This window comes from Rhipicephalus microplus, chromosome 4, assembly GCF_043290135.1.
Source record: "Rhipicephalus microplus isolate Deutch F79 chromosome 4, USDA_Rmic, whole genome shotgun sequence".
Taxonomy (NCBI): domain Eukaryota; kingdom Metazoa; phylum Arthropoda; class Arachnida; order Ixodida; family Ixodidae; genus Rhipicephalus; species Rhipicephalus microplus.
In genome coordinates, this window is record NC_134703.1 from 203,038,401 (window position 1) to 203,049,756 (window position 11,356).

Genomic DNA, 11,356 nt, shown 5'->3' on the forward strand with positions numbered 1-11,356 from the left:
CACCATCGTCAGAACATTTCTCCACAGCTGTCAGCGCAAAAAAAGAGACACACCGCGCTCGAGAGGCCTCGAACCTCCGACCTTTTGGTTAACAGCTGAACGCGCTAGCCAATTGGGCCCCGGAGATAGTCGTGCTCAATTCTCACCACGGTCATAACGTTTCCCCAAAGCTATCAGCGCAAAGAAAAAAACGACACACCGCTCTCGGGAGGGCTCGAACCTCCAACCTTTTGATTAACAACCGATCGCGCTAGCCAACTGCGCCACGGAGATAGTCGTGTTCTACTCTCACCACCGTCAGAACATTTCTCCAAAGCTATCAGCGCGAAGAAAAAAAGCAACACACCACTCATGGGAGGGCTCGAATCTCCAACCTTTTGGTTAACAGCTGATCGCGCTAGCCAATTGCGCCACGGAGACACTCGTGCTCATCTCTCACCACGGTCAGAACATTTCTACAAAGCTATCAGCGCAAAGAAAAAAAAGAGACACACCGCTCTCGGGAGGGCTCGAACCTCCAACCTTTTGGTTAACAGCTGAACGCGCTAGCCAATTGCGCCCCGGAGATAGTCGTGCTCAATTCTCACCACGGTCATAACATTCCTCAAAGGTATCAGCGCAAAGAAAAAAATTACGGCATATTCACGGGGTGAATGATGATGAATGGGCGAAGCTCCGGAGGGATTCATCGGTAAACTGTGAATCTTCCGTGTAATTCGCCCAGTCGATCATCATGTAAAGACGTGAGAAACGCTGTGTGTGTATATACACAAATCAACTTTTATTTGTTCTTAGACGATGGATGGCTTGCGATGTCCCTTCATTATGACGGCTTTATGGTCTGTGCCTTGCGCTTTCTCCGCTGTGCAGCCTTATCCATCCGGCGACTCCGAGCGCGCGCCAACAGCGAACGGATTTTATTACAACGCTCCCCCTGGCGTACGTCGCCGCACTAAACCGAACGATTGCCTTCAACCAATGACACGCGCCATATGTGACATCATTCCTATTTTATAAGATCTCGCGTCTTTCATCAACTACAAGTACCGCTTTCTAGTTTATAACATCTTGCATCTTTTCATCATCAGCTACAAGTACCACCATCTAGTAAACACTACAAGAACTAAACGAGAGGTGGCTACATACAGGAGACGATACCGCCATCTAGTGAACACTGCAAGAACTAAACTAGAGGTGGCTACATACAGGGGACGGTACCGCCATCTAGTGAACACTGCAAAAACTAAACTAGAGGTGGCTACATACAGGCTACAGGGGACGCACAGCCCACGCCCTAAGGAGCTTCGCCCCTAAAAAAGCGACACACTGCTCCCGGGAGAGCTCGAACCTCCAAACTTTCGGTTAAGCCCATCGCGCTAGCCAATTGCGCCACGGAGACAGTCGTGCTCCACTCTCACCACCGTCAGAACATTCCTCCAAAGCTATCAGCGCAAAGAAAAAAAGAGACACACCGCTCTCCGGAGGGATCGAACCTCCAACCTTTTGGTTAACAGCCAAACGCGCTAGCCAATTGCTTCACGGAGATAGTCGTGGTCCACTCTCACCACCCTCAGAACATTTCTCCAAAGCTATCAGTGCGAAGAAAAAAAAGAGACACACCGCTCTCGGGAGGGCTCGAACCTCCAACGTTTTTGTTAACAGCCGAACGTGCTAGCCAATTGCACCACGGAGATATTCGTGCTCAGCTCTCACCACCATCAGAACATTTCTCCAAATCTTTCAGCGCAAAGAAAAAAAGCGACACACTGCCCATAGGAGGGCTCGAACCTCCGACGTTTTGGTTCACAGCCGAACGCGCGAGCCAATTGCGCCACGGAGATATTCGTGCTCCACTCTCACCACCGCCAGAACATTTCTACAAAGCTATTAGCGCAAAGAAAAAAAGAGACACACCGCTCTCGGGAGGGCTCGAACCTCCAACCTTTTGGTTAACAACTGAACGCGCTAGCCAATTGCGCCCCGGAGATAGTCGTGCTCTATTCTCATCACGGTCATAACATTCCTCAAAGGTATCAGCGCAAAGAAAAAAGCGACACACCGCTCCCGGAAGAGCTCGAACCTTCAAACTTTCGGTTAACAGCCGATCGCGCTAGCCAATGGCGTCAAGGAGACAGTCGTGTTCTACTCTCACCACCGTCAGAACATTTCTCCGAAGCTATCAGCGCAAAGAAAAAAGCGACACACTGCTCCCGGGAGGGCCCGAACCTCCAAACTTTCGGTTAACAGCCGAACGTGCTAGCCAATGGCGCCAAGGAGATATTCGTGCTCCACTCTCACCACCGTAATAACATTCCTCCAAAGCTATCAGTGCGAAGAAAAAAAAGACACACCGCTCTCGGGAGGGCTCGAACCTCCAACGTTTTGGTTAACAGCCGAACGTGCTAGCCAATGGCGCCAAGGAGATAGTCGTGTTGTACCCTCACCACCGTCAGAACATTTCTCCAAAGCTATAAGCGCAAAGAAAAAAAGCGACACACCGCTCTCGGGAGGGCTCGAACCTCCAAACTTCTGGTTAACAGCCGATCACGCTAGCCAATAGCGCCACGGAGACAGTCGTGCTCCACTCTCACCATCGACAGAACATTTCTACAAAGCTATCAGCGCAAAGAAAAAAAGAGACACACCGCTCTCGGGAGGGCTCGAGCCTCCAACCTTTTGGTTAACAGCCGAACGCGCTAGCCAATTGCGCCACGGAGATATTCGTGCTCCACTCTCACCACCGTAATAACATTCCTCCAAAGCTATCAGTGCGAAGAAAAAAAAGACACACCGCTCTCGGGAGGGCTCGAACCTCCAACGTTTTGGTTAACAGCCGAACGTGCTAGCCAATGGCGCCAAGGAGATAGTCGTGTTGTACCCTCACCACCGTCAGAACATTTCTCCAAAGCTATAAGCGCAAAGAAAAAAAGCGACACACTTCTCCCGGGAGAGCAAGAACCTCCAAACTTTCGGTTAACAGCCGATTGCGCTTGCCAATTTCGCCACGGAGACAGTCGTGCTCCACTCTCACCACCGTCAGAACATTCCTCCAAAGCTATCAGCGCAAAAAAAGAGACACATCGCTCTCTGGAGGGCTCGAACCACCTACTTTTTGGTTAACAGCCGAACGTGCTAGCCAATTGCGTCACGGAGATAGTCGTGTTCCACTCTCACCACCTTCAGAACATTTCTCCAAAGCTATCAGTGCGAAAAAAAAAGAGACACACCGCTCTCGGGAGGGCTCGAATTTCCAACGTTTTGGTTAACAGCCGAACGTGCTAGCCAACTGCACCACGGAGATATTCGTGCTCAACTCTCACCACCATCAAAAAATTTCTCCAAATCTATCAGCGCGAAGAAAAAAAGCAACACACCACTCATGGGAGGGCACGAACCTCCAACCTTTTCGTTAACAGCTGATCGCGCTAGCCAATTGCGCCACGGAGACAGTCGTGCTCCACTCTCACCACCGTCAGAACATTTCTCCACAGCTGTCAGCGCAAAGAAAAAAGAGACACACCGCTCTCGAGAGGGCTCGAACCTCCAACCTTTTGGTTAACAGCTGAACGCACTAGCCAATGGCGCCGAGGAGATAGTCGTGTTGTACTCTCACCACCGTCAGAACATTTCTCCAAAGCTATCTGCGCAAAGAAAAAAAGCGACACACTGCTCCCGGGAGGGCTCGAACCTCCAAACGTTCGGTTAACAGCCGATCGCGCTAGCCAATTGCGCCACGGAGACAGTCGTGCTCCACTCTCACCATCGTGAGAACATTTCTACAAAGCTATCAGCGCAAAGAAAAAAAAACACACCGCTCTCGGGAGGGCTCGAACCTCCAACGTTTTGATTCACAGCCGAACGCGCTAGCCAATTGCGCCACGGAGATATTCGTGCTCCACTCTCACCACCGTCAGAACATTTCTACAAAGCTATCAGCTCAAAGAAAAAAAGAGACACACCGCTCTCGGGAGGGCTCGAACCTCCAACCTTTTGGTTAACAGCTGAACGCGCTAGCCAATTGCGCCCCGGAGATAGTCGTGCTCTATTCTCATCACGGTCATAACATTCCTCAAAGGTATCAGCGCAAAGAAAAAAAGCGACACACCACTCCCGGGAGAGCTCGAACCTCCAATCTTTTGGTTAACAGCCGATTGTGCTAGCCGATTGCGCCACGTAGACAGTCGTGCTCTACTCTCACCATCGTCAGAACATTTCTCCACAGCTGTCAGCGCAAAAAAAGAGACACACCGCGCTCTAGAGGCCTCGAACCTCCGACCTTTTGGTTAACAGCTGAACGCGCTAGCCAATTGCGCCCCGGAGATAGTCGTGCTCAATTCTCACCACGGTCATAACATTCCTCAAAGGTATCAGCGCAAAGAAAAAACGCGACACACCGCTCCCGGGAGAGCTTGAACCTCCAACATTTTGGTTAACAGCCGATTGTGCTAGCCGATTGCGCCACGTAGACAGTCGTGCTCTACTCTCACCACCGTCAGAACATTTCTCCACAGCAGTCAGCACAAAAAAAAGAGACACACCGCTCTCGAGAGGCCTCGAACCTCTGACATTTTGGTTAACAGCTGAACGCGCTAACCAATGGCGCCTAGGAGATAGTCGTGTTCTACTCTCACCACCATCAGAACATTTCCCTAAAGCTATCAGCGCAAAGAAAAAAACGACACACCGCTCTCGGGAGGGCTCGAACCTTCAACCTTTTGATTAACAACCGATCGCGCTAGCCAACTGCGCCACGGAGATAGTCGTGTTCTACTCTCACCACCGTCAGAACATTTCTCCAAAGCTATCAGCGCGAAGAAAAAAAGCAACACACCACTCATGGGAGGGCTCGAATCTCCAACCTTTTGGTTAACAGCTGATCGCGCTAGCCAATTGCGCCACGGAGACACTCGTGCTCATCTCTCACCACGGTCAGAACATTTCTACAAAGCTATCAGCGCAAAGAAAAAAAAGAGACACACCGCTCTCGGGAGGGCTCGAACCTCCAACCTTTTGGTTAACAGCTGAACGCGCTAGCCAATTGCGCCCCGGAGATAGTCGTTCTCAATTCTCACCACGGTCATAACATTCCTCAAAGGTATCAGCGCAAAGAAAAAAATTACGGCATATTCACGGGGTGAATGATGATGAATGGGCGAAGCTCCGGAGGGATTCATCGGTAAACTGTGAATCTTCCGTGTAATTCGCCCAGTCGATCATCATGTAAAGACGTGAGAAACGCTGTGTGTGTATATACACAAATCAACTTTTATTTGTTCTTAGACGATGGATGGCTTGCGATGTCCCTTCATTATGACGGCTTTATGGTCTGTGCCTTTCGCTTTCTCCGCTGTGCAGCCTTATCCATCCGGCGACTCCGAGCGCGCGCCAACAGCGAACGGATTTTATTACAACGCTCCCCCTGGCGTACGTCGCTGCACTAAACCGAACGATTGCCTTCAACCAATGACACGTTCCATATGTGACATCATTCCTATTTTATAAGATCTCGCGTCTTTCATCAACTACAAGTACCGCTTTCTAGTTTATAACATCTTGCATCTTTTCATCATCAGCTACAAGTACCACCATCTAGTAAACACTACAAGAACTAAACGAGAGGTGGCTACATACAGGAGACGATACCGCCATCTAGTGAACACTGCAAGAACTAAACTAGAGGTGGCTACATACAGGGGACGGTACCGCCATCTAGTGAACACTGCAAGAACTAAACTAGAGGTGGCTACATACAGGCTACAGGGGACGCACAGCCCACGCCCTAAGGAGCTTCGCCCCTAAAAAAGCGACACACTGCTCCCGGGAGAGCTCGAACCTCCAAACGTTCTGTTAAGCCCATCGCGCTAGCCAATTGCGCCACGGAGACCGTCGTGCTCCACTCTCACCACCGTCAGAACATTCCTCCAAAGCTATCAGCGCAAAGAAAAAAAGAGACACACCGCTCTCTGGAGGGATCGAACCTCCAACCTTTTGGTTAACAGCCAAACGCGCTAGCCAATTGCTTCACGGAGATAGTCGTGTTCCACTCTCACCACCCTCAGAACATTTCTCCAAAGCTATCAGTGCGAAGAAAAAAAAGAGACACACCGCTCTCGGGAGGGCTCGAACCTCCAACGTTTTTGTTAACAGCCGAACGTGCTAGCCAATTGCACCACGGAGATATTCGTGCTCAGCTCTCACCACCATCAGAACGTTTCTCCAAATCTTTCAGCGCAAAGAAAAAAAGCGACACACTGCCCATAGGAGGGCTCGAACCTCCGACGTTTTGGTTCACAGCCGAACGCGCGAGCCAATTGCGCCACGGAGATATTCGTGCTCCACTCTCACCACCGCCAGAACATTTCTACAAAGCAATTGGCGCAAAGAAAAAAAGAGACACACCGCTCTCGGGAGGGCTAGAACCTCCAACCTTTTGGTTAACAACTGAACGCGCTAGCCAATTGCGCCCCGGAGATAGTCGTGCTCTATTCTCATCACGGTCATAACATTCCTAAAAGGTATCAGCGCAAAGAAAAAAGCGACACACCGCTCCCGGAAGAGCTCGAACCTTCAAACTTTCGGTTAACAGCCGATTGCGCTAGCCAATGGCGTCAAGGAGACAGTCGTGTTCTACTCTCACCACCGTCAGAACATTTCTCCGAAGCTATCAGCGCAAAGAAAAAAAGCGACACACTGCTCCCGGGAGGGCTCGAACCTCCAAACTTTCGGTTAACAGGCGATCGCGCTAGCCAATTGCGCCACGGAGACAGTCGTGCTCCACTCTCACCACCGTGAGAACATTTCTACAAAGCTATCAGCGCAAAGGAAAAAAAGAGACACACCGCCCTCGGGAGGGCTCGAACCTCCAACCTTTTGGTTAACAGCTGAACGCTCTAGCCAATTGCCCCCCGGAGATAGTCGTGCTCCACTCCCACCACCGTCAGATTTCTCCAAAGGTATCAGCGCAAAGAAAAAAAAGCGACACACAGCTCATGGCAGGGCTCGAACCTCCAACCTTTTGGCTAACAGCCGATCGTGCTAGCTAATTGCGCCACGTAGACAGTCGTGCTCTACTCTCACCACCATCAGAACATTTCTCCACAGCTGTCAGCGCAAAGAAAAAAAGCAGCACGCTGCTCCCGGGAGAGCTTGAACCTCCAAACTTTCCGTTAACAGCCGAACGTGCTAGCCCATTGCACCACCGAGATATTCGTGCTCAACTCTCATCACCATCAGAAAATTTCTCCAAATCTATCAGCGCGAAGAAAAAAAAGCAACACACCACTCATGGGAGGGCACGAACCTCCAACCTTTTCGTTAACAGCTGATCGCGCTAGCCAATTGCGCCACGGAGACAGTCGAGCTCCACTCTCACCACCGTCAGAACATTTCTACAAAGCTATCAGCGCAAAGAAAAAAAAGAGACACACCGCTCTCGGGAGGGCTCGAACCTCCAACCTTTTGGTTAACAGCTGAAGGCTCTAGCCAATTGCGCCCCAGATATACTCGTGCTCCACTCTCACCACCGTTAGAAGATTTCTCCAAAGCTATCAGCGCAAAAAAAGCGACACACCGCTCATGGGAGGGCTCGAACCTCCAACCTTTCCGTTAAAAGCCGAACGTGCTAGCCAATTGCGTCACGGAGACAGTCGTGCTCTACTCTCACCACCGTCAGAACATTTCTCCACAGCTGTCAGCGCAAAGAAAAAAGAGACAAACCGCTCTCGAGAGGGCTCGAACCTCCAACCTTTTGGTTAACAGCTGAACGCGCTAGCCAATGGCGCCAAGGAGATAGTAGTGTTGTACTCTCACCACCGTTAGAAGATTTCTCCAAAGCTATCAGCGCAAAAAAAGCGACACACCGCTCAAGGGAGGGCTCGAACCTCCAACCTTTCCGTTAAAAGCCGAACGTGCTAGCCAATTGCGTCACGGAGACAGTCGTGCTCTACTCTCACCACCGTCAGAACATTTCTCTAAAGCTATCAGCGCGAAGAAAAAAAGCAACACACCACTCATGGGAGGACTCGAACCTCCAACCTTTTGGTTAACAGCTGATCGCGCTAGCCAATTGCGCCACGGAGACAGTCGTGCTCATCTCTCACCACGGTCAGAACATTTCTACAAAGCTATCAGCGCAAAGAAAAAAAGAGACACACCGCTCTCGGGAGGGCTCTAACCTCCAACCTTTTGGTTAACAGCTGAACGCGCTAGCCAATTGCGCCACGGAGATAGTCGTGTTCCACTCTCACCACCCTCAGAACATTTCTCCAAAGCTATCAGTGCGAAGAAAAAAAAAGGAACACACCACTCTCGGGAGGGCTCGAACCTCCAACGTTTTGGATAACAGCCGAACGTGCTAGCCAATTGCACCACGAAGATATTCGTGCTCAACTCTCACCACCATCAGAACATTTCTCCAAATCTATCAGCGCAAAGAAAAAAAGCGACACACCGCTCATGGGAGGGCTCGAACCTCCGACGTTTTGGTTCACAGCCGAACGCGCTAGCCAATTGCGCCACGGAGATATTCGTGCTCCACTCTCACCACCGTCAGAACATTTCTACAAAGCTATTAGCGCAAAGAAAAAAAGGCACACTGCTCTCGGGAGGGCTCGAACCTTCAATCTTTTGGTTAACAGCTGAACGCGCTAGCCAATTGCGCCCCGGAGATAGTCGTGCTCTATTCTCATCACGGTCATAACCTTCCTCAAAGGTATCAGCGCAAAAAAAAGCGCCACACCGCTCCCGGAAGATCTTGAACCTCCAAACTTTCGGTTAACAGCCGATCGCGCTAGCCAATTGCGCCACGGAGACAGTCGTGCTCCACTCTCACCACCCTCAGAACATTTCTCCAAAGCTATCAGTGTGAAGAAAAAAAAGAGACACACCGCTCATGGGAGGGCTCGAACTTCCAACCTTTCCGTTAAAAGCCGAACGTGCTAGCCCATTGCGTCACGGAGACAGTCTTGCTCTACTCTCACCACCGTCAGAACATTTCTCCACAGCTGTCAGCGCAAAAAAAAGACACACACCGCTCTCGAGAGGCCTCGAACCTCCGACCTTTTGGTTAACAGCTGAACGCGCTAACCAATAACGCCAAGGAGATAGTCGTGTTCTACTCTCACCACCGTCAGAACATTTCTCCAAAGCTGTCAGCGCAAAGAAAAAAAAACGACGCACTGCTCCTGGGAGGGCTCGAACCTCCAACCTTTCAGTTAACAGTTGATCGCGCTAGCCAATTCTGCCACGGAAACAGTCGCGCTCAACTCTCACCACCATCAGAACATTTCTCTAAATCTATCAGCGCAAAGAAAAAAAGCGACACACCGCTCTCGGGAGGGCTCGAACCTACAACCTTTTGGTTAACAGCTGAACGCGCTACCCAATTGCGCCACGGTGGTATTCGTGCTCCACTCTCACCACCGTCAGAACATTTCTACAAAGCTATCAGCGCAAAGAAAAAAACAGACACACCGTTCTCGGGAGGGCTCAAACATTCAACCTTTTGGTTAACAGCTGAACGCTCTAGCCAATTGCGCCCCAGAGATAGTCGTGCTCCACTCTCACCACCGTCAGAAGATTTCTCCAAAGCTATCAGCGCAAAAAAGCGACAAACCGCTCATAGGAGGGCTCGAACTTCCAACCTTTCCGTTAAAAGCCGAACGTGCTAGCCAATTGCGTCACGGAGACAGTCGTGCTCTACTCTCACCACCGTCAGAACTTTTCTCCACAGCTGTCAGCGCAAAGAAAAAAGAGACACACCGCTCTCGAGAGGGCTCGAACCTCCAACCTTTTGGTTAACAAGTGAACGCGCTAGCCAATGGCGCCAAGGAGACAGTCGTGCTCTACTCTCACCACCGTCAAAACATTTCTCCACAGCTGTCAGCGCAAAAAAAAGAGACACACCGCTCTCGAGAGGGCTCGATCCTCTGACCTTTTGGTTAGCAGCTGATCGCGCTAGCCGATTGCGCCACGGAGACACTCGTGCTCATCTCTCACCACGGTCAGAACATTTCTACAAAGCTATCAGCGCAAAGAAAAAAAGAGACACACCGCTCTCGGGAGGGCTCGAACCTCCAACCTTTTGGTTAACAGCTGAACGCGCTAGCCAATTGCGCCCCGGAGATAGTCGTGCTCAATTCTCACCACGGTCATAACATTCTTTAAAGGTATCAGCGCGAAGAAAAAAATTACGGCATATTCACGGGGTGAATGATGATGAATGGGCGAAGCTCAGGAGGGATTCATCGGTAAACTGTTAATCTTCCGTGTAATTCGCCCAGTCTATCATCATGTAAAGACGTGAGAAACGCCGTGTGTGTATATACACAAATCAACTTTTATTTGTTCTTAGACGATGGATGGCTTGCGATGTCCCTTCATTATGACGACTTTATGGTCTGTGCCTTGCGCTTTCTCCGCTGTGCAGCCTTATCCATCCGGCGACTCCGAGCGCGCGCCAACAGCGAACGGATTTTATTAAAACGCTCCCCCTAGCGTACGTCGCCGCACTAAACCGAACGATTGCCTTCAACCAATGACACGCGCCATATGTGACATCATTCCTATTTTATAAGATCTCGCGTCTTTCATCAACTACAAGTACCGCTTTCTAGTTTATAACATCTTGCATCTTTTCATCATCAGCTACAAGTACCACCATCTAGTAAACACTACAAGAACTAAACGAGGGGTGGCTACATACAGGAGACGATACCGCCATCTAGTGAACACTGCAAGAACTAAACTAGAGGTGGCTACATACAGGGGACGGTACCGCCATCTAGTGAACACTGCAAGAACTAAACTAGAGGTGGCTACATACAGGCTACAGGGGACGCACAGCCCATGCCCTAAGGAGCTTCGCCCCTAAAAAAGCGACACACTGCTCCCGGGAGAGCTCGAACCTCCAAACTTTCTGTTAAGCCCATCGCGCTAGCCAATTGCGCCACGGAGACAGTCGTGCTCCACTCTCACCACCGTCAGAACATTCCTCCAAAGCTATCAGCGCAAAGAAAAAAAGAGACACACCGCTCTCCGGAGGGATCGAACCTCCAACCTTTTGGTTAACAGCCAAACGCGCTAGCCAATTGCTTCACGGAGATAGTCGTGTTCAACTCTCACCACCCTCAGAACATTTCTCCTAAGCTATTGGTCTCTTCGTTTTGGCTGCACCGGCTGAACCAGTTCAAAGGGTGCAGCACCTTCGTCCTCGTTTTGCCGGAGCAGCGCGCGCCCTCTGTCGCACCCTCTGCACTGGCTCCCTCGTTTTGTCTAGGTGTAAGCCTAGTTCCTGACGAGTTCTGTACCGGCGTGCACGCACTCCAAAGCAGGTGCAGAGTAGTGCAGCATGGCGGGC